Consider the following 27607-nt stretch of genomic DNA (forward strand, 5'->3'; position numbering starts at 1 on the left):
ATCACTTTTAATATTTCTTGCCACTCACTTCTGGCCTGCAAAGTTTCTGTTGAAAGTTTGGGTATGGGTGCTTCCTTGTAGGTAACTGTTTATCTCTTGCTGCTTTTAAGATTCTCTCTTTGTCTTTAACACTTGACATTTTAATTATGATGTGTCTTGGTGTGGGCATCTCTGGGTTCCTCTTGTTTGGGACTCTCTGCACTTTCTGGACTTGTAAGTCTATTTCTTTCACCAATGAGGGGAACTTTTTTGTCATTATTTCTTCAAATAGGTTTTCAATATCTTGCTCTCTCTCTTCTCCTTCTGTCACCCCATAATGCAAATGTTGGTATGTTTGAAGTTGTGCCAGAGGCTCCTTACACTATCTTCATATTTTTGGATTCTGTTTTCTTTTTGCTCTTCTGGTTGGGTGTTTTTTTTTTTTTTTGCTTCCTCATATTCCACATCATTGATTTGATTATCAGAATCCTCTACTCTACTGTTGAATCTCTGTAAATTATTCTTTATTTCAGTTAGTGTGTGCTTAATTTCAGACTGTTCCTTTTTCGTGTCTTTGACATTCTCACTAAGATCCTTGAAAGTCTCACTAACTCCCTTGAAGCTCTCATTAAGATACTTGAGCAACTTTATAACCATTGTTTTGAACCCTGTATCTAGTAGTTTGCTTACTTACATTTCATTTAGTTCTTTTTTTTTTTTTTGAGATTTCTTCTTTCATTTGTGACATGTTTCTTTGTCTCCACATTTTGGCTGCTTCCCTGTGTTTCTTTCTATGTATTAGCTAGAGCTGCTATTGTATCCTGGAATTCGTAGAGTGGCCTTGTGTAGTAGGTATCCCGTAGGGCCCTGTGGCTCAGCCTCCCCAGTCACCTGAGCTGGGCACTCTAGGTGCACCCCTGTGTGGGCTATGTGCACAGTCTTGTTGTAGTTGAGCCCTGATTGCTGTTGGTGTCACTGTGAAGAATTGACCTCCAGGAAAATTGGCTGTGAGGACCAACTGCTACTACAGCGAAAGAGCTGCTGTGCAGGAGACACCCCTGTGGATCAGGACTTGCTTTTGTGGGGCTTTGATGCTCACTGAGTTTGTCCCTTGAGTGTGTCATTTGCCAATGTGTAGGGTTGTAATATGGTATGGTCTGAAGCTGTCCACCGGGTTCACTGTCTCTGAGGCTTCCTGGGAGGTGCAACATCAGCCACTGCCAGAGGCCACTAGGCAGGAACTACAGAGCTATCAGTAAATGGCTGCTAATTGTGCTGGACTAGGAAGTGCTCAGGTGAAGCCAAACTGTGAAGCAAGGTAGGCTGGTGCTAGTGTCAGGTATTGGGCTTCTTATTGATAGGTATGGGGCATGCTGACCCCAGCTGCTGCTTGTTTAAAAGATTTTAGGAAAGTCTGAAGCCTGTGCCAGAACAGACCATTCATATGGAAAGTCCACTGTAAACGACTTGGGTGGAGCTGCAAATTGGATGGGGCGGGGTCTCAGGGAAACTCCAGGGTCGAGCGAATAGTGTGAGCCATGCCAATGGAAACTCAGATATGGTTTTCAGGAAGCTCTGCAATTGGGGAGGACCCAGCACAGAAACAATCAACCCTGTGAGCAACGCCATCTGGGAGAAAGCTGCCCTCGTGTTCCTGCTCCTATGCCAGAGAATACACTTGGCATTTTAATTATGATGTGTATGTACCTGGATCCCCTAAAGAAACTGCCCAGTACTGGAGCCTAGAGGGAGCAAGTCCAAGTAAGTTCATGCACCAGCTTTTTAAGAGGAACTAGTTGGGTCTCCAGCAGCCTCCCTGTCAATCAGCCACAATTCCTACTGGTTTTTATAGCCCGAAGTTATGCTGACTTCTTTTCCCAGCTCTGAAGCCCTGGGCTAGGGCTCTGCTGTGGGGCTGGGGCCCTTGCTTCTCACAGGAGGCCTTTGCAGAAAAGATATCCAACCAGTTAAAAAAAAAAGCCACACATGGGTGTTTGACCAGCCCGTTTCATGCCTCTGCCTCTCCTATCAGTCTCTATGTACTTTTTTCTTTATTTCTTCAGTTGTTGGACTTCCATTCAGCCAAATTTCAGGCAGTTTTGAATTATGGTTCTTTTGTATTTTAGTTGCAATTTTGATGTGATTGTGGGAGGCAGTGAGTACCAGTGTTTACCTACACAGCCATCTCGGTTCTCCCAAAAGAACTTTTTAAAAATACATTTTTAGTTTTCAATTACAGTTAATGTACAATTTACAAAGTGATCAACCCAATAAATCTAGTACCCATCTGACACCATACATAGTTATTACAATATTATTGACTGTATTCCATATGCTGAACTTTATATCCCTATGATGAATCTGTAACTATCAATTTGTACTTCTTATAAGAGATCCCACAGAGCTCCCTAGCCCCTTCTACTATGTAGCAACAGAAGAAGCCTGACACCTAATTATGCTGGCATCCTGATCTCAGACTTGTAGCTTCCTGGCTCAAGAGAGATAAATTTCTGTTGTTTATAAACTACCTAGTCTGTGGTATTTGTTATAGCAGCATGAACAGACTAAGACAGTGGGAGAGCCTAGTTTAAATCAGAGACTTAAGACTCCTGAAGTTCTCATTAATGGGAAAAGTCACAATATCTCAAAGAACAATGAAATACTGATGTTGTTGTTGTTTTTTAATCTTTTACAAAATCAACATTATCGAGTAAGTACTTACAATATTTTGCACCCATTTTAAGATTACAGTTTGAGGCACTTTTATATATATCTGTGTGCCAACATCCAATGAGCATGATATAAAGTATTTCCATTATCTCAGACGATTCCCTTGTACCCCTTCCCAGTCAATACTCTTCTCTAACTCCCACCCAAATAATCACTGCTCTTGTTTCTGTGACTTGATTAAATTTGGACATTTTTAATATTGTATATAAAATGGAATCATAAGATACTAGTATATGTTAATTTTTGCCTGCTTCCTTTTCCTTAGCATAATGTTTTTGATATCCATTCATATTATTTTATACTTTAGTCATTCTTTTTTTTCTCAGTAGTATTTCATTTTTGTCTTGATCACAATTTGCCTATCTATTCACCGGTTGATAAATACTTGACTAGTTCACAGTTTTTGGCTAGGATGAATCAAGATTCCATAATTCATGTTCAGGTCTTTGTGTGAATATTTAATTCATTGCTTTTGGGTAAATTCCCTAAGATTGTAATTGTGGAGATGTATAGCATTCATTTAACTTTTAAGTAGTTGTCAAACTGTTTTCAAAGTGGTTGTATCATTTTAGGATCCCAGCATCAATGCATAAAAGTTCCATTTGCTTCACATACTTCAACTCTTGGCATTGCCATTCTTCTTTTTTTCTCTCTTTTTTTTTTTAGCTTTTACCATGATTTTTTCTTCTTATTATTGAGTTTTCAGAATTCTTTATATATACTGGATTGCTGGAAACCAATTCCAGCATGTCATAATTGCAAGAGTTTCATCAAAAGGTTGATGGAACTAGGGGACTCAACAAGGGCTGAGTCACATATGTTATCGCCTGCTGGAATGGCTAAAGGCATTTCCCCAAACCTGAAAAGGATGCATTAAATTGATTGTTTGCTGCCAGACAGCTCAGGACATCTTAATCTACATGTTATTGCCTCCTACTGGCCAAACTCCTGAACAGCCGTAGGCTATTCCACAATCTGGCAATGGACTCTGTAGACAAAACCCTACCCTTTGAAGTGTATATCTACACCTTGCCTTAGGACAATTTGTGTTAATAAAAAGCAAGGGGTAGTGAGACAAGGAGGACTTAGCTCCTTTAGCTAGGCTCCTCTGACCCTCAATGACTTTGAAAATTATATTTCGTCTCTGGACTCTTTCTTAAGTTACACACAGCTTTTCTCCAGATTGCTGAACCCTTCTTAATGCCAGAACAAGAACCCCGGCACTGGATACAGGTTCTTTGAAAGGTAGAAATATTTTGAATAGTTTGGGGGATTATCTTTTTAATATTATAGGTGTTTTATGAAAAACAGACTTTTCAGTTTTGATGAGATTCAATTTATAAATTTATCTTTCAGATTTTATATATTTTGTGTTTTTTATTAGAAAACTTTTGCTGCTCTAATAATATTTTCTTCCAGAAGTTTTATAATTTGAATTTTTACATTAAGGTCTGTGATACATTTTGAGATAACTTTAGCATATGGTGTTATGTAATTTTCAAAGTTACTTTATTTCCATGTGGATAGCCAATTATTTCAGCACCATTTATTAAAAAGACTTTCCTTTTTCTATTGATTTATTTTGGCAAATTTGTGGAAAATAGACCATAGATATAACTATTTATTTTTGGACTCTGTAGTCTATTCCATTTATTTATCTTCTTATCCTTATATCAGTATCATTAATGTAACTTTTAGCAAATATTGGAATTAGTGTAAGTCTTCCAACTTTCCTTTTGATTAATCTCTTCTTTACTCCCTTTTCTATTTTCAGCCTTCTTTTGGAATAACTATTTATTTAGGATTCTATTTGTCTCCACAATTGGCTTATTAACTAACTGCCTCTTTTAGTCATTGCTCTATGTTTACAGTATACACCTTTATCTTACCATTGTCTAGCTTCACATAATACTACATTAGTTTATGTCAAATTTAAGAATCTTTCAAAAGTAGGCTTCCATTTGCTCCCTTCCTACCTTTGTACTAAAGTGTTATTGCTGTCATATATTTTATTTCTATATATGTTTTAAACTTTACAATGTGTTATTATTTTTATACAATTATCTCTTAAAGAAGTTAAAAATAAGAAATAAATGCCTTTCTTTTTTAATCACATACTAATTTCTTATGCTTTTGATTTCCTTTTGTATATATGTACTTTATTCAATACTAGAGGCCCGGTGCACAAAATTCGTGCACGGGGGGGAGGTGTCCCTCAGCCCAGCCTGCACCCTTTCCAATCTGGTACCCCTTGAGGGATGTCCGACTGCCCTTAAACGGGCAGTCGGACATCCCTCTCACAATCAAGACTGCTGGCTCCCAACTGCTCGCCTGCCTGCCTTCCTGATTGCCCCTAACCGCTTCTGCCTGCCAGCCTGATCACCCCCTAACCACTCCCCTGCCAGTCTGATTGATGCCTAACTGCTCCCCTGCCATCCTGATTTCCCCTAACTGCCCTCCCCTGCAGGCCTGGTCACCCCTAACTACCCTCCCCTGCAGGCTTTGTCCCCCCCAACTGCTCTCCCCTGCAGGCCTGGGTCCCCCCCAACTGCTGTTCCCTGCAGGCCTAGTCACCCCTAACTGCCCTCTCCTACAGGCCTGGTCCCCCCCGCAACTGCTCTCCCCTGCAGGCCTGGGTCCCTCCCAACTGCTTTTCCCTGCAGACCTGGTTGCCACCAACTTCCCTCCTCTGCTGGCTTGGTCACCCCTAACTTCCCTCCCCTGCAGGCTTGATCACCCCCAACTGCCCTCCCTTGCAGGCCTGGTCCCTCCTAACTGCCCTCCCCTGCTGGCCATCTTGTGCTGGCCATCTTGTGTCCACATGGGGGCAGGATCTTTGACCACATGGGGGCAGCCATCTTGTGTGTTGGAGTGATGGTCAATCTGCATATTACTCTTTTATTAGATAGGATAGAGGCCTGGTGCACGGGTGGGGGCCAGCTGGTTTGCCCTGAAGGGTGTCCCGGATCAGGGTGGGGGTTCCCTTGGGGCATGGGGTGGCCTGGGTGAGGGGCCTGTGGTGGTTTGCAGGCTGGCCACGCCCCTGGTGACCCAAGCAGAGGCCCTGGTATCTGGGGTTTATTTATCTTCTACAATTGAAACTTTGTAGCCTGGAGTGGAGCCAAGCCTTTGCTTGCTCCGTGGTGGCAGCCATTTCTTTTGGGATTTATGTATCTTCTATAATTGAAACTTTGTAGCCTTAAGCGAGGCCTGGGCCGGCCAGGGTGTGCGGAAAGCTTGGCTTCCTCCATCACCGGGGGCAACCCTAGCCTCCTGCTCTTTCCAGCTCCATGGCTGCCACCATTTCTGTTTGGGTTTATGTATCTTCTATCATTGAAACTTTGTAGCCTTGAGTGGAGGCCTAGGCCAGCAAGGGCAGGTGGAAAGCTTGGCTTCCTGCATTGCCGGGGAAACCCAAGCCTCCCTCCTGCTCTCTGTAGCCATAGCCATCTTGGTTGGGTTTATTTGCATATTCGCTCCTGATTGGCTGGTGGGCGTGGCTAGTGGGCGTGGCTAGTGGGTGTAGCAGAGTGATGGTTAATTTGCATATTACTCTTTTATTAGATAGGATCATTTTCCTTCTGCATGAAAAACTTCCTTTAGCATATTTTATAGTGCCAGTTTACTGAGGCTAAATTTTCTTCACTTTTGTTTTTATTTCACTTTTGAAATATATTTTCTCTGTATGTAGAATTTTAGACTATCCTTTTTTCCTTCATAGAATTTTAAAGGTGGGATTCTATTGTTTTATGTCTTGCATAGTTTCTGAAAAGAAGCACTATATGTTCATTGCCCTCTGTAGGAAACCTGCTTATTTTCTCTGGATAATGATAAGATTTTCAATTTAGCATTGGTTTTCAACAATTTGAATATGATATACCTTTGACTGATTTTTTTTATGTTTAAACTTTTTAGAAGCCTTTCATTGAGCTTAGTAGATTTGTGAGTTTCTAATTCTCAAAACTTTGGAAAAATTTTAACTGTTATTTCTTCAAATATATTTCTACCCCAACACTTCTGGCAATAGAATCATGTGTCCATTAGAATGATTGATATTGTGTCATGTTTCATTGATGATGTCTTGCTTTATAAGTCTTTTATCAATGTGATTTTTATTGGATAATTTCTATTGCTAGCTATCTAAGTTTATGGATCTGTTTTTCTACAGTGTCTAACTTGCTATTAACCTCATTCAGTAACATAGTAATTTCCAGTATTGTATTTTCACATCTAAATATTTTTCCTTTATATAAATTTCTGTTTTCTCATTTTGTTTATATTTTTCCTTAAAATTTTAATATATTAAGCATATAGCAAGCATATTAGTTACTTGCAGTTACCTTGATTCTTTCTCTGCTTGTTGTATAACTTTGCTGTGCTGGTTCTTGTACAGCCTTTATACTAGGACTAATTTAGCCTCACTACTGAGGCATAATACTCCTTCTAAGGTCTATAATGAATGTTCTGTGTAGTCAATAATGTCTCTTCATCTTGACTAATAGGAACTCAAATGAGCCTTAGCTCTAGAATAGTTTAGCTTATAGCTCCAGTAATCATAGATTGCTTTGGGTAGTATGGACATTTTAATGATGTTGATTCTACTAATCCATGAACATGGTATATTCTTCCATTTGTTCATGTCTTTATCTCTTTTTTCAGTGTCCTGAAATTTTCTGAGTACAGGTCCTTTATCTCCTTGGTTAAGATTATTACTAGGTTTCTTAATTTTTTTGTTGCAGTGATAAATGGGATTGCTTTTTAAATTTCTATCTCTGTGAGGTCATTATTGGTGTATAGAAAAGCCATAGATTCTGGGTGTTAATTTTGTATCCTGCTACATTGCTGAATTCATTTATTAAGTCTAGTGGTTTTTTTATGAAGTGTTTGGGGTTTTCTATGTACAGTATCATGTCATCTGTGAATAAGGACAGTTTTACTTCTTCTTTTCCAATTTGGATGCCTTTTATTTCTTCTTCTTGTCTGATCACAATGGCTAGTACTTCTAGTACTATGTAGAACAGGAGTGGTGAATGTGGGCAACCCTGTCGTCTTTTTCCTCTTCTTAGTGGAAATGGTTTTAGTTTTTGCCCATTGAGTATGATGTTGGCTGTGGGTTTGTCATATATCGTTTCATTATGTTGAGGTATGATCCTTTTATTTCCACCTGCTGAGAGTTTTTATCAAGAAAGGGTGTTGGATTTTTTAAAAGCTTTTTGTGCATCAATGGATATGATTATATGGTTTTTATTTCTCAGTTTCTTTATGTGGTGTATCACGTTTATTGATTTGCGGATATTTTACCATCCTTGCATCCCTGGAATAAATTCCACTTGGTCATGGTGTATGATCTTTCTAATGTAATGCTGGATTTGATTTGCTAGAATTTTGTCGAGAATTTTGGCGTCTATGTTCATGAGGGATATTGGCCTGTAATTCTCTTTCTTTGTATTGTCTTTATCTGGTTTGGGGATTAGGGTGATGCTGGCTTTGTAGAAAAAGCTTGGAAGTACTCCTATCTTTTGAATTTTTTGGAAGTCTGAGGAAGATAGGTTTTATTTTTTCTTTGAATGTTTGATAAAACTCCCCTGTGAAGCTTGGTCCCAGGCTTTTGTTGGAAGTTTTTTTATTACTGTTTCAATTTCCTCCATAATTATTGGCCTATTCAGATTTTTTGATTCCTCCTGGTTGAGTTTTGGAAGGTCGTATTTTTCTAGAAATATGTCCATTTTTTCTAGGTTGACCAGTTTGTTGGAGTAGAGTTGTTCATAGTATTCTTTTATGATTCTTTCTATTTCTGTGGGATCTATTGTTATCTCACCTCTTTCATTTCTGATTTTGTTTATGTGGGTCCTCTCTTTGCTTTTTGGTGAGCCTGGCTAGAGGTTCATCAATCTTGTTTATGCTTTCAAAGAACCAGCTCTTGGTTTCATTGATCTTTTGCATTGTTTCTTTGGTCTCTATGTCATTTATTTCCGCTCTGGTCTTTATTATTTCCTGTGGAAATATGAGTGTTTTGAGTTACTATCTGATGTAATTTCTTTACTCCAGTATAGATCTGTACCTATTTCCTGCCTTCTGCCCAGACCACGCAGCACCAGCTGGAGAGGAGCTCACAGAGGCACAGTCTTTCCCCTCTCTGTGGCCTGAACCTTTCTTCACTGATCCTAGCTCATTGGACCTTTCAGATACAGACACTTACCCATGGCTGAGGTGAGGGAGAAGGTGCGGACTCTTGGAGTCTGGGGATAGGAGGGGTTCCAGGAGAAGTGGCAGCGAGTCTGGTGCTGAGTCATACCTGAGCCCAGGACCTGGGCAGCCATTTTGTCATGAAGAGATAGCCCCTCCCTCCAGTTTCTAGGCAACCAATACAACCACACCCAGATCCCACAAAGGATTTGAAAAAAAATCAAAATAGTCCCTGAGAGTCCAAAGGGACTGGCATAATGATGGTACAGAAGATTGGGATCTTAAGCCAGCCAAAGAAATGACACTTCACTTTTTCATTTTTATTTTTTTATTATTATTTTATCTCTTTTTTTTTTCTTTTTTCTTTGTTTCCCTGTTTTTGTTTGTTGCTTTATTTTCTATTTCCTTTTGCATTATTTTTCCATCACTCTATTTTATTTTATTTTTATTTGCTATTTTTTTATTTTTTATACCATTTTTGAAATCAATTTTTTTTGTAAATTTATTATTATTATTATTATTTTCTTCTCATTCTCTTTCTTCTTATCCACCCATCTCCTTTCTACTTTCTCCACACTGAACTGAGGACCTCCCCATATTCATCCAATTCTTAACCTTATTTTCTGTATATAAGCTTAGCCTCTGCAGATTCTGCCACCACCCTCTTTGCTAGGTGTTTGGTGTTTGTATTTTTTTGTTTGTTTGTTTATCTATTGGTTCTGTGGTGTTTTCCCATATATATATATATAACCCATATATATATATATATATATATATATATATATATATATATATATATATATATATATAGTAGAAAACACCCATATATATATACTAGAGGCCCAGTGCACGAAATTTGTGCACGGGGAGGGTGTCCCTCAGCCCAGCCTGCACCCTCTCCAATCTGGGACCCCTTGAGGGATGTCCGACTTCCCATTTAGGCCCAATCCAGGTAGGATCAGTCCTAAACAGGCAGTCGGACATCCCTCTCACAACCCAGGACTGCTGGCTCCCAACTGCTTGCCTGCCTTCCTGATTGCCCCTAACCGCTTCTGCCTGCCAGCCTGATCACCCCTCAACCACTCCCTTGCCAGCCTGATTGATGCCTAACAGCTCCCCTGCTAGCCTGTTTTCCCCTAACTGCCCTCCCCTGCAGGCCCGGTCACCCCCAACTGCCCTCCCTTGCAGGCCTGGTCCTTCCCAACTGCCTTCCCTTGCAGAACTGGTCTCTCCCAACTGCCCTCCCCTGCTGGCAATCTTGTGGCAGCCATCTTGTGTCCACATGGGGGCCATCATCTTTGACCACAGGGGGGCAGCCATCTTGTGTGTTGGAGTGACAGTCAATTTGCATATTATTCTTTACTTTGATAGGATTATATAGGATAGAGGCCTGGTGCACCATTGGGGGCCAGCTGGTTTGCCCTGAAGGGTGTCCCGGATCAGGGTGGGGTTTCCCTTGGGGTGTTGGGTGGCCTAGGTGAGGGGCCTGTGGTGGTTTGCAGGCCGGCCACGCCCCCCAGTGACCCAAGCAGAGGCCCTGGGATCTGGGATTGATTTATCTTTTATAATTGAAACTTTGTAGCCTTGAGCAGAGCCAAGCCTCTTGCTCGCTCTGTGGCACCTGGAGAGGAAACTCAATCCACGAACCGGTCAATTACACCCCAGAAGCAATTACAGTGGCAGGAAGAAAGCGGCAGTGAGGGAGAGAGTGTGAGTGAGTGAGGGAGCAAAAGAGGAGTGTGTGGTCATGTGGGGTGTGTGTGTGTGTGTGTGTGTGTGTGTGTATGTGAGTAAGGCACAGTTAGATCCCGGAGGACCTTCTGGGGGAGGCTAACCAGGCTCGCCTAACTAGGCAGCTTCTGCTACCATTGCAAACAGTACTGGGAGGCCGGCTCTTCCTCAGAGGCCTTGCCTTTTTGAAGGGGAGAGCTGCTGTGACTGGGAGCCCAGCCTCACCTCCACCCAGGGAGCCCTCAGATAACACCTGGGATTCTACAGCCACCCTTGCCAGGGTCCTGCTAACTCAGCTGTGGTCCCATGGTCAATGAGTATCCAGCCACCCCGGGTGCAGGCTCCTGTGAGTTCCAAAGAGCGCTCCCCTCTGACTGGCCCAACACTTTAGCCCAGGGCACTGCAACCACACAAGCAGCAGATACATGAGCAGCCCACTCCTGTCCAAGGATCAGCAGCCCCATGAGCAGCCTGCCCCAGGACAAAGAGCAGCAGCCTCACGTGGCCTGTCCCTGTCAAAGGAGCAGCAGCTGAATAAGTGGCCCACTCCCCCATCCAAAGAGCAGCAACAACTCGAGCAGCCTGCCCCATCCAAGGAGCAGCAGCTGCAAGAGCAGCCCACCCACAATTGAGGAGTGGCAGCCCCGCACATCCTGCACCCTGAATCTGTCTGAGGAGCAGCAGCTGTGCAAGCAACCTTCTCCTGTCCGAGGAGCAGCAGCTGCACGAGCAGCCTGCCCCCATCCAAGTAGCAGCAGATGTGTGAGAAGCCCACTCCTGTATGAGGAACAGCAGTGCCACAAGCAGCCCAACCCAATTCGAGGAGCAGCAGCTGCCTGAGCAGCCTGCCCCAGACCAAGGAGCAGTAGCCACATGAGCAGACCGCCCACATCCGAGGAGCAGCAGTCCTGTGCAGCCCACACTGGTCCAAGGAGCAGCAGACATACACAGACTGCACCTGTCCAATGAGCAGCAGCTGGGTGAAGAGCCCACCCCCATCTGAGGAGCAGCAGCTGCATGTGCAGCTCCCTCCCGCCTGAGGAGTAGCAGCCACGCAAGCAGCCCATCCACCATCTGAGGAGCAACAGCTGCATGAGGAGCCCACACTTGTATGAGGAGCACCAGCCCAGCAAGCAACCTGCCTCTGTCTGAGAAGTGACAGCCTCACGAGCAGCCTGCCCCATCTGAGGAACAACAGCAGTGTGCAGCATGCCCTGATCTGAGGAGCAGCAGCCACGTGAGCAGCCCACCTCCGTCCAAGGAACAGCAGCTGTTCAAGCAGGCTCCCCAACAAGCCAGAGGAGACACCACTGCTGCTAACATCACTCACAAGAGGAGACCCTGCCAACTGAGGAGCAGCCACTTCAGTGACTGCCTGATGAGCAACTGCAGCCCGAGGAGCCACTGCCACCCAAGAAGCAGCCCCTGAATGACTCGACATCTAGATCAGTTGGTGAGACCAAAAATGGGTAGACAAAGAAAGCCCCAAAGGAAAGAAAAGGAGGAATCTCCAGAAAAGCAGCTAAGTGAAACAGAGGCATGCAATATGTCATAAAAATAATTCAGACTAAGGGTCATAGAGTTCATAAACCGGATGGAAGAAAAAATCAACAACTTACGTAAGAATCAAGAAAAAATGGATGAACAAATAAGTAACTCATGTAAAAATCAAGAAGAAATGAAGAGTGATATAGCTGCCATAAAAAACACCATGGAAAGTTTCAACAGTAGAGTAGGAGAAGTGGAGGACCAAATTAGTGAATTAGAAGACAGGGAAGCAAAGCACACCCAAACTGAATTGCAATTGGTGAAAAAAAAATTAAAGACAGGAGGAGAGCCTAAGGGAGCTATGGGAAAACATGAAACGAAGCAACATACGAATAATAGGGGCACCAGAATGACAGGAAGAGGAACAAGGGCTATAAAACCTATTTGAAGAAATAATGTCAGAAAATTTCCCTGATGTGGGGAAGAAAAAAATCACACAAGCACAGAGAGTCCCAAACAAGATGAACCCAAAAAGGCCCACACCAAGACACATCATAATTATGATGATAATCATTCAGGACAAAGAGACAATCTTAAAGGCTGCAAGAGAGAGTTAGAAAGTTACATACAAGGGAGCTCCCATTAGATTATCAAATAATTTCTCAACAGAAATATATCAGGCCATTAAAGAATGGAAGGAAATTTACAAAGTGATGCAAAGCAAGGGACTGAATCCAAGAATACTCTATCCAGCAAGGCTATCATTCAAAATTGAAGGGGAAATAAGGGGCTTCACAGAAAAAAAAAAAAAAAAGGCTAAGGGAATTTATAACTACCAAGCCAGCAATGAAAGAAATGCTAAAGGGACTGGTGTAAAAAGAAGAAATAAAAAGGTAAGAAAGAACACAGATACAAAAAATAAAAATGGCTACAAACAAGTACCATTCAATAATAACTTTAAATCTAAATGGACTAAATGCTCCAATAAAAAGCCATCGAGTGAGTGAATGGATGAAAAAACATGAACCATATATATGCTGCCTATAAGAAATTCACCTCAGAACAAGGGACTCACACAGACTGAAAGTGAAGGGATGGAAAAATATCTTCCAGGCAAGTGGAAATGAAAAAAATCTGGGGTAGCAATACTTGTATCTGACAAAATAGACCTCAAATTGAAGGCCATAACAAGAGATACTGAAGGCCATTTCAAAATACTAAAGGGATTGATACAACAAGAGGATATAACCCTGATAACATATATGCACCCAATGCAGGAGCACCCAAATACATAAAAAAAACTTCTGGAATATATCAAGGGAGAGATCAACAACAATACAATCATAGTAGGGGACTTTAATACACTACTGACATCGCTGGATAAATCCTCTAGACAAAAAATCAGCAAAGAAACAGCAATCCTAAATGACTCACTAGATCAGATGGACTTAACTGACATCTTCAGAACATTTCAACCCAAAGTCACAGAATATACGGTCTTCTCAAGTGCACATGGGACATTTTCAAAAATAGACCACATATTGGGTCACAAGCAACGTCTCCCCAAATTCAAGAAGATTGAAATCATATCAAGCATTTTCTCAGACCACAATGGCATAACATTAGAAATTATCTACAACAAAAACATTCCAAAAAATTCAAACACTTGGAAGCTGAATAGCATGCTATTAAACAGTGATTGGGTTATCAAAGAGATCAAAGAAGAAATTAAAAACATCCTGGAAACTAATGACAATAAAAACACAACAATCCAAAATCTATGGGACACAATGAAAGCAGTCCTGAGAGGGAAGTTTATAGCTCTACAGGCCTACCTCAAAAAACAAGTAAAAATGGTAATAAATCATCTAACTCTACAACTCAAAGAATTACAAAGAGAGCAACAAGAAAAGCCCACAGTGAGCAGAAGGAAAGACATAATAAAGATCAGTGCAGAAATAAATGACATAGAGACCAAAAAAAGAATACAAAAGATCAATGAAACCAAGAGATAGTTCTTTGAAAGGATAAACAAGATTGATGAACCTCTAGCAAGGCTCACCAAGAAGCAAAGAGAGAGGACCCAAATAAATAAAATCAGAAATGAAAGAGGAGAAATAACAACAGACCCCACCAAAATACAAAGGATTGTTTAAAAAATACTATGAACAACTCTATTGTAACAAACTAGGCAACCTGGAGGAAATGGATATATTCCTAGAAAAATAAAACCTTCCAAAACTCAATCAGGAAGACTATAAAAATCTCACTAGGCCGATAACTATGGAATAAATTGAAGCAGTCATCAAAAAGCTTCCAGCAAACAAAAGCCCAGGGCCAAACAGCTACACAGGAGAGTTTTACCAAACATTCACGGAATAACTAAAACCTATCCTCCTCAGACTATTCCAAACAATTCAAGAGGAAGGAACAATTCCAAGCTCCTTCTATGAAGCCACCATCACCCCAATCCCAAACAAGATAAAGACAACACAATGAAAGAGAATTACAGGCCAATATCCCTCATGAACATAGATGCCAAAATCCTCAACAAAATTCTACCAAATCGGATCCAGCAGTACATCAGAAAGATCATACTCCATGACCAAGTAGGATTTATCCCAGGAATGCAAGGATGGTACAATATACGCAAATCAATAAACGTGATACATTACATAAACAAATTTAGAGATAAAAATCATATAGTCATATCAATTGATGCAGGAAAAGCATATGACAAAATCCCACACCCTTTCTTGATAAAAACTCTCAGCAAGGTGGGAATAGAAGGAACATACCTCAGCATAATAAAAGCCATATATGATACACCCACAGCCAACATCAAACTCAATGGGCAAAAACTAAAACCATTTCCCCTTAGAACAGGAACCAGACAGGGATGTCCACTCTCATCACTCATGTTTAACATAGTATAGGAAGTACTAGCCATTATGATCAGACAAGAAGAAAAATAAAAGGCATCCAAATTGGAAAAGAAGAAGTAAAACTGTCTTTATTCACAGATGACATGATACTGTAAATAGAAAACCCTAAAGAGTCTATCAAAAAATTATTAGACTTAATAAATGAATTTGGCAATGTAGCAGGATACAAAATTAATGCCAAGAAATCTATGGTATTTCTATACACCAATAATGAACTTACAGAAAGAGAGACTAAAAAAGCAATACCATTTACCATCGCACCAAAAAATTTAAGATACCTAGGAATAAACTTAACTAAGGAGGTAAAAGACCTATACGTGGAAAACCTCAGGACACTGAAAAAAGAGACAGAGGAAGACGTAAACAGATGGAAGAACATACCGTGTTCATGGATTGGTAGAATCAACATCATTAAAATGCCCATACTACCCAAAGCAATCTATAGATTGAATGCACTCCCCATTAAAATACCAATGGCATATTTCACAGACCTAGAAAGAACTCTCCAAAAATTCATCTGGAATAAAAAAAAAGACCCCGAATAGCTGCAGCAATCCTGAGAAAGAAGAGCAAAGTAGGTGGGATCTCAATACCAGATATCAAGTTGTATTACAAAGCCACTGTTCCCAAAACAACCTGGTACTGGCACAAGAACAGACATATAGATCAATGGAATAGAATAGAGAATCCAGATATCGACCCAAACCACTATGCCCAATTAATATTTGACAAAGGAGGCATGAACATACAATGGAGTCAAGACAGTCTCTTTAATAAATGGTGTTGGGAAAATTGGACAGATACATGCAAAAAAATGAAACTAGACCACCAACTTACACCATACACAAAAATAAACTCAAAATAGATAAAGGACTTAAACATAAGACGGGAAACCATAAAAATACTAGAGGAATCCACAGGCAGCAAAATATCATACATATGTCGAACCAGTTTCTTCACTGATACTGCTAATTGGGACTACATCAAAATAAAAAGCTTTTGCACAGCAAAAGAAACCATCAACAAAACATAAGAAAGCCCACTGCATGGGAGAACATTTTTGCCAATGTTATCACCGATAAGGGTTTAATCTCCAACATTTACAGGGAACTCATACAACTTAACAAAAGGAAGATAAACAACCCAATCAAAAAATGGGCAACGAACCTAAATAGATACTTTTTGAAAGAAGACAGAAGGAAGCCCGAGAGGCATATGAAAACATGCTCAAAGTTACTAATCATCTGAGAGATGCAAATCAAAACGACAATGAGGTATCATCTCATACCTGTCAGAATTGCTATCACCAACAAATTAACAAATGACAAGTGCTGGCAAGGATGCGGAGAAAAAGGAAGCCTGGTGCACTGCTGGTGGGAATGCAGACTGGTGCAGCCACTGTGGAAAACAGTATGGAGTTTCCTCAAAAAACTGAAAATGGAACTCCCATTTGACCCAGTGATTCCACTTCTAGGAACATATCCCAAGAAACTAGAAACACCAATTATAAAGGATATATGCACCCCTATGTTCATAGCAGCACAATTTATAATAGCTAAGATTTGGAAAAAGCCTAAGTGCCCATCAGCTGATGAGTGAATTAGAAAACTATGGTACATCTACACAATGGAATACCACACTGTGGTAAAAAAGAAGTTCTTATGATTTGCAACAGCATGGATGGAACGGGAGAGCATTATGCTAAGTGAAATAAGCCAGTCAGAGAAAGATATATATCACATGATCTCACTCATTTGTGGTATATAATGAACAACATAAACTGATGAACAAAAATACATCCAGAGACAGAGAAACATTGATCAGACCATCAAACCTCTGAGTGAAGGTAGGGGAGGATGGGGGTAAGGGGGAGAGATCAACCAAAGGACTTGTATGCATGCATACAGTATAAGCCTAACCAATGGACACAGACAACAGGGGGGTGAGGGCATGAGTGGGGGGGATGGGAGGGTAATGGGGAAATAAGGACACATATGTAACACGTTAATCAATAAAGAAATTTTAAAAAATTAAATAAAAATTTAAAAAAAAAACAAAAAAAATGAAAGACAACATGAACAACAGCAGCACTCATTACATTAGGAAATTATAGTGGGAATGGCCTTTTATTCATTTCACAAATACTTGATGAAATCTATAGTTTAATTTTTGTTGGTAATGGTTCTTTGGATGGATTAAAAAAGGACTTTTCTGTATTATCAGTCAATCTGTATTTAAGCCTGTTTTTCTAAGTATAGTTTTTACATTTGACTAACACAAGTATTTTGATTTTTGTATCTGGACTAGAGGCCCGTTGCACAAAGAGATTCGTGCAATAGGCCTTCCTTCCCTTGGCTTCCAGCAACGGTTTTCCTCCAGCACCTGGGGCCCAGGCTTTCGCTCAGGCCAGAGTCTGCCTTCTTCATCTTTGCTGCAGACTCCAGCCTGAGTTTGCCATCTTCGCTGCAGAGTGCTGTCTTCATCTTTGCTGCAGACTCCGGAGTCTGCAGTCTTCATCTTCACTGTGGCACACTGCTCCTGTAGATCCCTTCGCTGCCCCCCTCCTCCCACTCATAGCAGGCGTCCTGCCCCGCCTGGCCACTCCGCGCCTGGAGCAGCTGGGCAGCCGCCATCTTTGGCCTTCTATTTTGCATACTCACTCTGATTGGCTGTGGGCGTAGCAGAGGTATGGTCAATTTACATCTTTGTCTATTATTAGGTAAGATATCTCCATATTAAGTATTTTTACAAATGCCAAAACAAAGGAAGCTGAAGAAGAACACATTTCAAAGATATCCCCCATGGGGTCAACAGAACCTATAAATATTTGTATAATCCATTACTTAATGTCAAGTCAATCTTTGTCAATCATTTCCATGGCCTATAATCTCCCCACAGATATTAAATAAAACCTAACTCTTCAATGCCAAAAAAAAAAAAAGAAGATACAACAATTATAAATATCAACACACCTAACAGCAGGGCCCCAAAATATATGAAGCAAAAGCTGATGGAATCAAAGGGAGAATATATACTTTTACAATAATATTTGGCAGTTGAAATACCTGACATTATATAATTGATAAAATAATTAGACAGGCTATCAATAAGGCAAAAGAGGTCATGAACAGCAGTATAAATAAAATAGTCCTTACATATATAGAACACTCCACCAAACAACGCAGAATGAACATTTTTTTTCTCAGGTGGACATGAAACATTCTCCAAAGTAGACCATATGTGGGTCCAAGTCTCAATTAATACAAAAAATATTAAAATTATACAAAGTCCATTCCTTAACCATAAGGGAATGAAACTAAAAATTAAACCTGGTGGACATTATGCTAAGTTAAGCCAGGCACAAAAGGGTAAACACTGTGTGACTTCACTTGTATGAGTGTGCTGCAAATTTTTAAAAAATTCATATTTTTCTGATACCTCAACATACCCACAGTCTGAGAACACCTCATGTAGGTGAATAGGTGCACCAGTGTGATAAGGCTGGTCCTTGACATATGTTCCCTTTCTTCCTCTTCCCTGACTGCCAGTACATTCAAATGTACAAATAAAATCCCCTTATAAAGATTTTTATAGTGGCTTATATGTCTAAGTAGTTAAAGTTTTTTCCTCTCTTTGTATGTTTACCTAATAAGCTCCTGGTGGTTCTGAGCGGCCCCTATGGTTCACTGTGACCAATGACCTCTCTCTCTAGGGCAATGGTCGACAAACTCATCAGTCAACAGAGCGGCAAACTGCGGCTTGCGAGCCGCATGTGGCTCGTGAGCCGCAGTTTGCCGACCACTGCTCTAGGGTGTCCCAGTCAACCTTAGAGAGGCTGGGGTCTATATAAAGGACAGCAATAATGACCTCAAATTGTCTGATATATTTTTAAAAAATTTGCTATAATTTAATTTTATTATTTAATTTTAAGGAGGCAACTCTTAGTACATCAATTGGGAGCAACTAAAAAGTGCCCAAGCACATTACAGGAGATTTGTAATCTTGCTTAAGAAAAGAAAGTGGGGAAGAGATTGATTATACTTGGGACTGGGGCCATCTTAGGGAGAGCTTGCCTAGAGGCACTGGCCCCTTCCCCTCCTTTTTCCCCCTCTAATAAATCAGAGACAGAAACGGAAGACCACAGCTTCAAGTACCTAAAGGCCTAAGAAAGGGGGAATGGTGAAACTGTAGCTTTAGGAAGCTATAAGCCCAAAGGTAGGAAGAAGAGGGAGGTTGAAGCCTTATGTACTGAATATACTAGTATTCTACATCTAGCAAATGTCATGTAAGCCCTAGATTACTTATTGATTTAAAAATAATCCCCTAGCATCAGGGAGAAAAAGTTAATACGTTATTTATACATACATATCATATTTTAATATAAATGCATAATAAACTATATATGTATATTTAATATGTAAATAAATTTTTTAAAGTTCCATAATTTGATCCATTGGAAATCCAAAATGTATATATAGAAAGTTCCATAATTTGATCCATTGGAAATGTAAAATGTATATATATGATTGGCTTTTGTGAATTCTACAATCTAGGTTCTAAATTAACTTTAACAATTGGTAAAAAGCAACAATTGACAAAATCTCATGGATTTAATATTAGCGCTCAACTTATACCTTTATCTGGAGAACCCCACTAAATTTACACATTGTTCTCCATATAATCTTTAAAAGTAACAAAATAAATAGAGGAAAATGGCTACTTTAATTGTAGGCTTGCCTAAATTTCTTATAGTCATGGTCCCCATAGATGTTCAAACATAATAAATAAAAATTGAAGTAAATCTTTAACACAAATTGGAATAATAAAATTATATCCTTTGGACTTCTAGGTAAAATAGTTAATATGGTTCAATGCAAGTTAAAAATAGGGCCTTCTAAGATTAAAACTTATTATATAAAACCTAGTTAATAAAGGAGTTATTATTCTCACTGCTTCTCCATCTGATAGCCCAAATTTGCTTGTTCCTAAACCTGGAAAAAATAAAGGGTACCTCATAATTGATTACTACAAATGTAATGATTGGCTTCCATCCAAGCCTTTCATATCTAATGTTCAATATTGTTAAAATTACTAATTCTATTCAATCAACAACAGGTAAATATTTTACTTTTATAGATTAGGTAATATATTCTATTCAGTGCCTATTTCAACAGCCTTTCAGCTATAATTTGTTTCTACCTCCAAAGGGATAAAATATACCCTTTTCAGGCTACCTATGGGGTACCCCAACGGCTTGGCTATCACACAAAATCTTTGCAGACCCCATCTTGAATACATACATATTTCTCTGGAAACGCAAGAATGACATTGCATTGATAATATTCTCCTCCAAAGAGATTCATTTGACTCACATATTAATGACACGTAAGTCCAATATTTTTTAGTTCTTTTTGGGTTCTGGTGTCAACATTTTCCTCATTTAAAATTTTTACTTACTAGTACAGTGTATGTGCTGGCAAGAAAATGGCCGCTGTGGGGGGGTGGGGCGGGAACCAGTGTGAAGAGTCAGGAGAACAGAAAGGCTCATTGAAACCTTCCATGGCCCACAATATATTTGGAGATTTTAGCCCTGATGAATTCAATCAGTTCTTTGAGATTCCTCGTTCTTCAAATGAGCTTCCTCCATACAATGTAACAGTTCCATGCTACCTGATGGACAAGAATATCAGAGAACCGAGTTTGGTGTTAATGAAGTAATTGAACTCAATGACACTTTGTAGAGAACTCCCAACCACAGTATTTCAAGCAAATTGAATCCTCAGGCCATGGAATTTATTCTTAGTTGCACAACTTCCAAAAAGACCCCTCCCTGATAGTGTAGCTAAAGAAGCAAACTACAGCTCCATTGATTGGCAGTACCCAGGGTCTGCCCTTGCTCTGGATCATAGGTACAACGTGGAGGCTGAAGTTTTGGAAAATAATGGTGTCTCTGGTGATCTTGGAAAAGGGAGCATAAAAAGAAGAAAAAATGTCCACCTGGATATTATAGTTACTTGAAAGATGGCTGCGAGGGTAGTATTTCCATGGAAGCCCTAGGGTCAATGGGCATACCAATCTAGCATGTAGAATTGATGGGTGATATACTCTTACTGGAGACACCCAGGACTGTAGCAGCCCTAAATATTCCAAAGAGTTAGTAATGCTGTGCCTGGTGTGTCTTTCCTCAGAGCCCTGGACAGCAATGCTTGGACTGCAGGATAGCCTCAGGGCCATCAGGGACCTGACTTTGTATAGTCCTGCCTCCCTGCAGAAGCTGGCAGGGACAACCTGTTGTGGACAGCTATAGTTCACCCTTATGTTGGCACTGATACTACTGAAAACCTTGGAGTTGCTAATGGACAAATACTTGAATCCTCGGTGAGGGCTCAACCTCCAATGGGATGGAGTTGTACAATGTGGAAAGCACGACTCAGATCCAGCTAAAGCTGAGAGCGCTTCCCCTCCTGCTGATGCCCGGGGCTCTGTGGTGGATACCACTCCCATCAGTCAAAGTCATGGGCCAGTCTTTTCCATGATTCTAAACCCTCTTCCTCCTCGCCTGTGGCTTCTGTGGAAACTGAGTCCCCTGGACTCTGAAAAGCAGGCTGAAGTCATAAAAGGGCTTGTTCCAGTTTCAGAGGCTCCTGTAGCCATAAAGGTTGCAGAGTTACTGGAGAATGTAGCCCTAATACATAAGCCAGTGTCATTGCAACCCCATGTGTTGATCAATAAAGGAAACTTCTCCTACATTAATGCTACACTATGGGCACTGATTGCTTGCCCTCTGATGAAGTTCATTCCTCTGTATTCAATAATGCAAAGACCTTGTACGTCAACATCCATGATGTGTGTTTGGCTAAGGCAGTGGTCGGCAAACTTTGGCTAGCGAGCCACATGTGGCTTGCGAGCCGCAGTTTGCCGCTCTGTTGACTAATGAGTTTGCTGACCACTGGGATAGGGGCTTAATCACAAGGAACAACAACAGCCTGTAATTATTGGAACCGAGAGTCTAAGGAATGAGTTTACAAATATGCCAATATTTCCCAAACCCAGACAAGCACTTGGGAATAAAATCATGAGGGATATCTGCCCTGGAGTTGCCTTTGAACCCACATATATGTATAGTCTATACCTATATGTATAGACTCCTTACAGTCATCAAATGGAGCCTGTCTGAAAAGGGTCGACAAGAAGATGAGGAATACTTAGGCTTCATTCTAAATGAACTTCATGAGGAAATGTTGAAACTAAAGAAACTTATCTCACCAAATAATGAAAAACTCACAAAAGCCACTCAATGAACGAGGAAGAGCAGGAAGAACCAGGCGACAGTCGTGAGGACCAATGGGAGCAAGTGGACCCCAGAAATAAGACTTCAGTCACTCGCCGGTGGACTTTGTTCAGACCCCAGTCACTGGCATTTTTGGTGGACACATCAGGTCTGTGATTTACCAGCAAAGTTCAAAAGAATCTGCCACTTTGCAGCCATTTATTTTTCCCTGCAGTTGGATATCCAGTCTGACAAGATATGTACAGTTCAGGATGCACTGGAAAACTTTATAGCAAGAGAATATTTCCAAGGTTATACTGCAAAAACAAACAAACAAACAAACAAACAAACAAAAACAACAAAAAAACACAAGAGGTTGAGATCAGTTGAACAGTAACTCTGGAAAAACTTCCTCCTGTCCTCCTGATGCACCTGAAATGATTTGCTTATAAGAAGACTCTTGAATATCAGAAGTTTATAAAAAATATTGAATATCACCCTAGCCAGTTTGGCTCAATGGATAGAGCATTGGCCTGTGGATGAAAGAGTCTAGGATTCAATTCCGGTCAAGGGCATGTACCTCTGTTGCAGGCTCCTCCCCTGTCCGGGCCCTGGTCAGGGCTCATGCAGGAGGCAACCAATTGATGTGTTTCTCTCTGTCTTTCCCTCTCTCTTCCACTCTCCCTAAAAAAATCAATGGAAAAATATCCTTGGGTGAGGATTAACAAAAACAAAACAAAACAAAACAAAGCAAAAATTGAATATCTTGTGGGCTTGGAAATTAGTAAAGAACTGCTTTCTCCAAGAGTTAAAAATAAGAATTTTAAATGCCACAGAACCTATAGAGCAGTGGTTCTCAACCTTTCTAATGCCGCGACCCTTTCATACAGTTCCTCATGCTGTGGTGACCCCCAACCATAAAATTATTTTTGTTGCTACTTCATAACTGTAATTTTGCTACTGTTATGAATTGTAATGTAAATATCAATTTACATTACAACCCACAGGTTGAGAACCGCTGCTGTAGAGCCTAAGACCATCTGAAAACACAAATATTTACATTAGGATTCATTAACAGTAGCAAAATTACAGTTATGAAGTAGCAACGAAAATAATTTTATAGTTGGGGGTCACCACAACATGAGGAACTGTATTAAAGGGTCGCGGCATTAGAAAGGTTGAGAACCACTGCTATAGAGTATTTGCCGTAGTCTACTACCATCATGGCAGCAGTGTGAAAGGTGGTCATTGCACTGCAGTTGTCTTCCAGATTGGTCTGAATAGCTGACTGCGCATTGATGACCAGACACACAAGGTGATTAACCAGTACCAGTTGGTGAAGCCCATTGCTGACTGCACAGCCTACCTTCTCCATTATTGCTGAGTGGACCTGCTGTAACAGCCTGTGTGCTGTGGGTGCCTGACACCTGCTTGTAGAACACCAACTCTCACTGACTTCCTCTCTTTAGTGTCTCTAGAGAGAAACTCTCCCTTTTGCAAAAAAATTGAATAGAATAAAAAGGAGATTTATTGGGTTTTGTGCCTAGCATAATTTGTGTTGTCTTATAACTTCCAAGTCAAAATCATTTGGTTGAAACAGACTGTCACTTGATTTAAGAAAACATACAAAAACTCATAATTCTGAAGTAATGCTGATTCCTGGGTAAGAACAGGGGACTTGCATTTGATTCCTAGTCTGATTGCTTAGCAAAATAAATTCTGCACCAGCAACAACACTTTAAATTTGTGAAAATGAATTTCATCTTTTCTTAAAAAGTAAAATTTTTAATCTGTCACAATTTCCCCCCTACCCTTTAGTTTTTTGATAGATGATAAAATGAGCCAGTTATCTGAAAAGAAATAGCTCTTTAAAAGAAAAATAAACACAAAAAGTAAGTTTCTGTTCCCAACAGGAAAAATACATTTTAATAATTGTGTGATGAGAAACTTCTTATGTACACATTGCAGATCCAATATTTGGAGTTAAGGTGTTAGTCACATAGATGGGTGATTGTAACTTTATTGCCATTAAAAGGTTTTAAATTGCACTCATGCTTCTGTGTGCACATAATGAAATATGAGCAAAATAATGAAGATTGATCTTTCCTTAAGTCTGCTCTGTTTAATTCTTCTGCCTGCTCTCTTACAATGCTATGTCTCTAATTGTACAGTTTACTAGTAGTGATACCTAGGAGTATATAAGTTGTTGCTCATCAATAAAAATCACAAAGTTGATTTACAAAGTAATTTGTAAAAATTTATTTACAAATTAAAATTAAGAGGTACTCTTGCTTGTGCCATTAGAAACTCCTTCACTAAATATGCTTTAGCAACCTCTTCTCATGCCTCCTGGAGTCTCTGGACCACCAATGATGGCCATTAGTTGGTCCAATGCTTCTGATGCAAAATATTGCCCCCTTTTCCTTGGCATCACACTATACAATATTAAAACAACAAATAAATGACTACCTTTGGGCTGTCTTGGAAATAGAGGCCTTCATAGACTCTGAACCTGTGACCCCCATACCCAGCTACCCATTATGCTTTGGGTCATGAAAACAGCAGGCCACAACCTAAGCACAGCTAACAAGGCCTTCTTGAGACAGGTTGGAACCAAATCTGGACCCTCTGGTATATTCCACCTGCAGGTGGGGGTAGCTTCCCTTGTCTTCAGTGTCTTGCCAGATACCAAGGTAAGAAAGGAGGTCACTCCTCCACTTGATCCCTTGAGTATCTGGTAGCCCCTCGGGATTAACTGAGTGAACAGCAATGGGAGTTCATAGTCTGTGCAAATGGTACTGCTATCACACATGATGGAGTTTAGTGGAATGTTGCTGCTTTCCATCCCTTAGTTAGAAAGCCCTAATAAAGGACAGAACCCAAGAAACAACACACAAGGCCAAACTCCAAGCAGTTTCCTTAAGGCAGAATGCCCTGATCAACAATTGGTACCATCTTCACATGTATTATTAACTACTAGAGGCCCAGTGCACGAATTCATGCACCTTGAAAGGAACTATGGGCCTAGAGGCTGCGGTGGGCACAGGGGCAGGACTTGACCCATCCTCCACGCCCCCGCCTGGCCCCTCCCACCACAGCCCCCAGTCCCCTGTCTGCTGGCAGCCCTGCTCCCGCTGCTGCTGCTCCCAACCACTGATGACGCAGAGCAATTAGGGCCGGTGCTGTCAGCAGGTGCAGGTGCAAGTGGTGGCTGCTGCCCCAATTTCCTCTCAGGAGAGGGGGAGGTGGAGAAGCCCTGAGGGGTGATTGGGGCTGGCAGCCGCTGTTTTCACCTGCTGAAGGCGCTGAGCAATTGGGGCCAGCGCCAGGTGTCAGCAGCGGGTGCGAGTGGGGCCAGCCCTGGCAGCAGGTGCGAGCATCAGGTGGGACCATGGCTCGTGGGAGCAAAGAATTTTCAGTAACCACCAGAGGCTCACCCCAATGACGGCGACTGGTGTCCCACCTTGGTCTGGTGCTTCCATTCACCTGCTCCTCCATCCTGCCGTGGCTGACGCCCACCATGTTCTGTGCTCTGCCACCTGTTGCTGACACCCGCCATGTTCCGTGCCCCATGTTCCAAGTGCAATTTAAAACATTTTAATGGTGCCCTGGTGGTCAGCACATGTCATAGCGACCAGTTGTTTGGTTGTTCGGTTGTTCCACCGTTCAGCCTATTTGCATATTAGCCTTTTATTATATAGGATTGGGCCATTACCTAAAATGTGTCCCCTTTAAGGTAAAGAGTGCTGAGGATCTCTTACCTCACAGATACCCCAAATGTAAATCAAAATCACACCTGTTTCTGCATATACTAGAAGCCACAATGCAAAGGCTTGCAAGGACACTACTTACTCGCTTCAGAGCTACAGATATCACTGGTAGTACCGAAGACACACATTTTACTTGTTAAAATAAACAATGCTGAACTCTTGGAAAAGGCATCCAACAGAACTTTCATGTCCCTAATAGTCTCAAATAGCCAGTTTAACTGAGAGACATAATGGTGTCTTTAAACAACTCCTTTTTCTAATTCTGGTCCAATGAATAAACCTCTAAAGTTCTCTATCTTGCCCCAGGCTTTAACATATTCTTATAAATTTTCAATCTTACCCCCACCCCATAAGGGCTGGAGGCCAGATGGAGGAAACATACTCTCCTGGGATTCATTAACCACAGGTTGTCTCACAGTTTAGAAAGTTGCTTATCTGATACCGAACCTCTTTGAACCTAACTTTCCACTAAAAACAAACAAACACTGTCAAGTGCAGCTGCATACCATTCTGTTGACTGTTGGTTTTATTACTATTGATTTGTTTGCTTTCATTGGTTTATAATCTGGAGGCACACATCAACTCAAGTGGCTACCCACTTGGAAAGTATACCTGAGTCCCACATCCCAGAGCCTCATCACTGGAGATGACATTGCCTCAGAAGACATGCCCTCAAGGCCACCACATTGCCATTGTAGATGCATTTGCTCCCTAATCCAGAGACAACCTCAACCAGGATACTAAGATCTCTGCCCAACAAATCAACAAATGACAAGTGCTGGCGAGGATGCGGAGAAAAAGGAACCCTCGTGCACTGCTGGTGGGAATGCAGACTGGTGCAGCCACTGTGGAGAACAATATGGAGTTTCCTCAAAAAACTGAAAATGGAACTCCCATTTGACCCAGTAATCCCACTTCTAGGATTATATCCCAAGAAACTAGAAACACCAATCAGAAAGGATATATGCACCCCTATGTTCATAGCAGCACAATTCACCATAGCTAAGATTTGGAAACAGCCTAGGTGCCCGTCAGCAGATGAGTGAATTAAAAAACTGTGGTACATCTACACAATGGAATACTATGCTGCTATAAAAAAGAAGGAGTTCTCACCATTTGCAAGAACATGGATGGAGATGGAGAGCATTACGTTAAGTGAAATAAGCAAGGCAATGAAAGAAAAATACCACATGATCTCACTCATCTATGGAAAATAAAGAACATTATAACCTGATGAATAAAAAGATAGATACAGAGGCAGTAAAGCACCAAACAGACTGTCAAATTACAGCGGGAAGGCTGGGGAGTGTTGGGGAGGAGGGAAATAGATCAACCAAAGGACTGTATGCATGCATATAAGCACACCAATGGACACAAGACACTGGGGGGTGGGATGAAGGCATGCGACAGGGGGTAGGGATGGCTGGGGGAAGGTCAATGGGGGGAAAAAAGGAGATATATGTACTAATATATGCAATATTTTAAACAATAAAAAAAAATCTCTGCCC

At 40.9% G+C, this 27607-nt stretch overlaps 1 pseudogene across 1 annotated transcript; it reads left to right on the forward strand.

The window, feature by feature from the left end:
• Positions 1-1238: 1238 nt before the first annotated feature.
• LOC308240211 (ubiquitin carboxyl-terminal hydrolase 10-like) lies at positions 1239-23713 on the forward strand (annotated as a pseudogene). The gene is made up of 5 exons: positions 1239-1297; positions 20590-21923; positions 22068-22835; positions 23115-23178; positions 23531-23713. The product of its transcript is annotated as a ubiquitin carboxyl-terminal hydrolase 10-like (transcript).
• The last annotated feature ends 3894 nt before the right edge of the window (positions 23714-27607 follow it).

The sequence above is a fragment of the Plecotus auritus genome, assembly GCF_963455305.1.
Source record: "Plecotus auritus genome assembly, chromosome: X".
Classification (NCBI taxonomy): Eukaryota; Metazoa; Chordata; class Mammalia; order Chiroptera; family Vespertilionidae; genus Plecotus; species Plecotus auritus.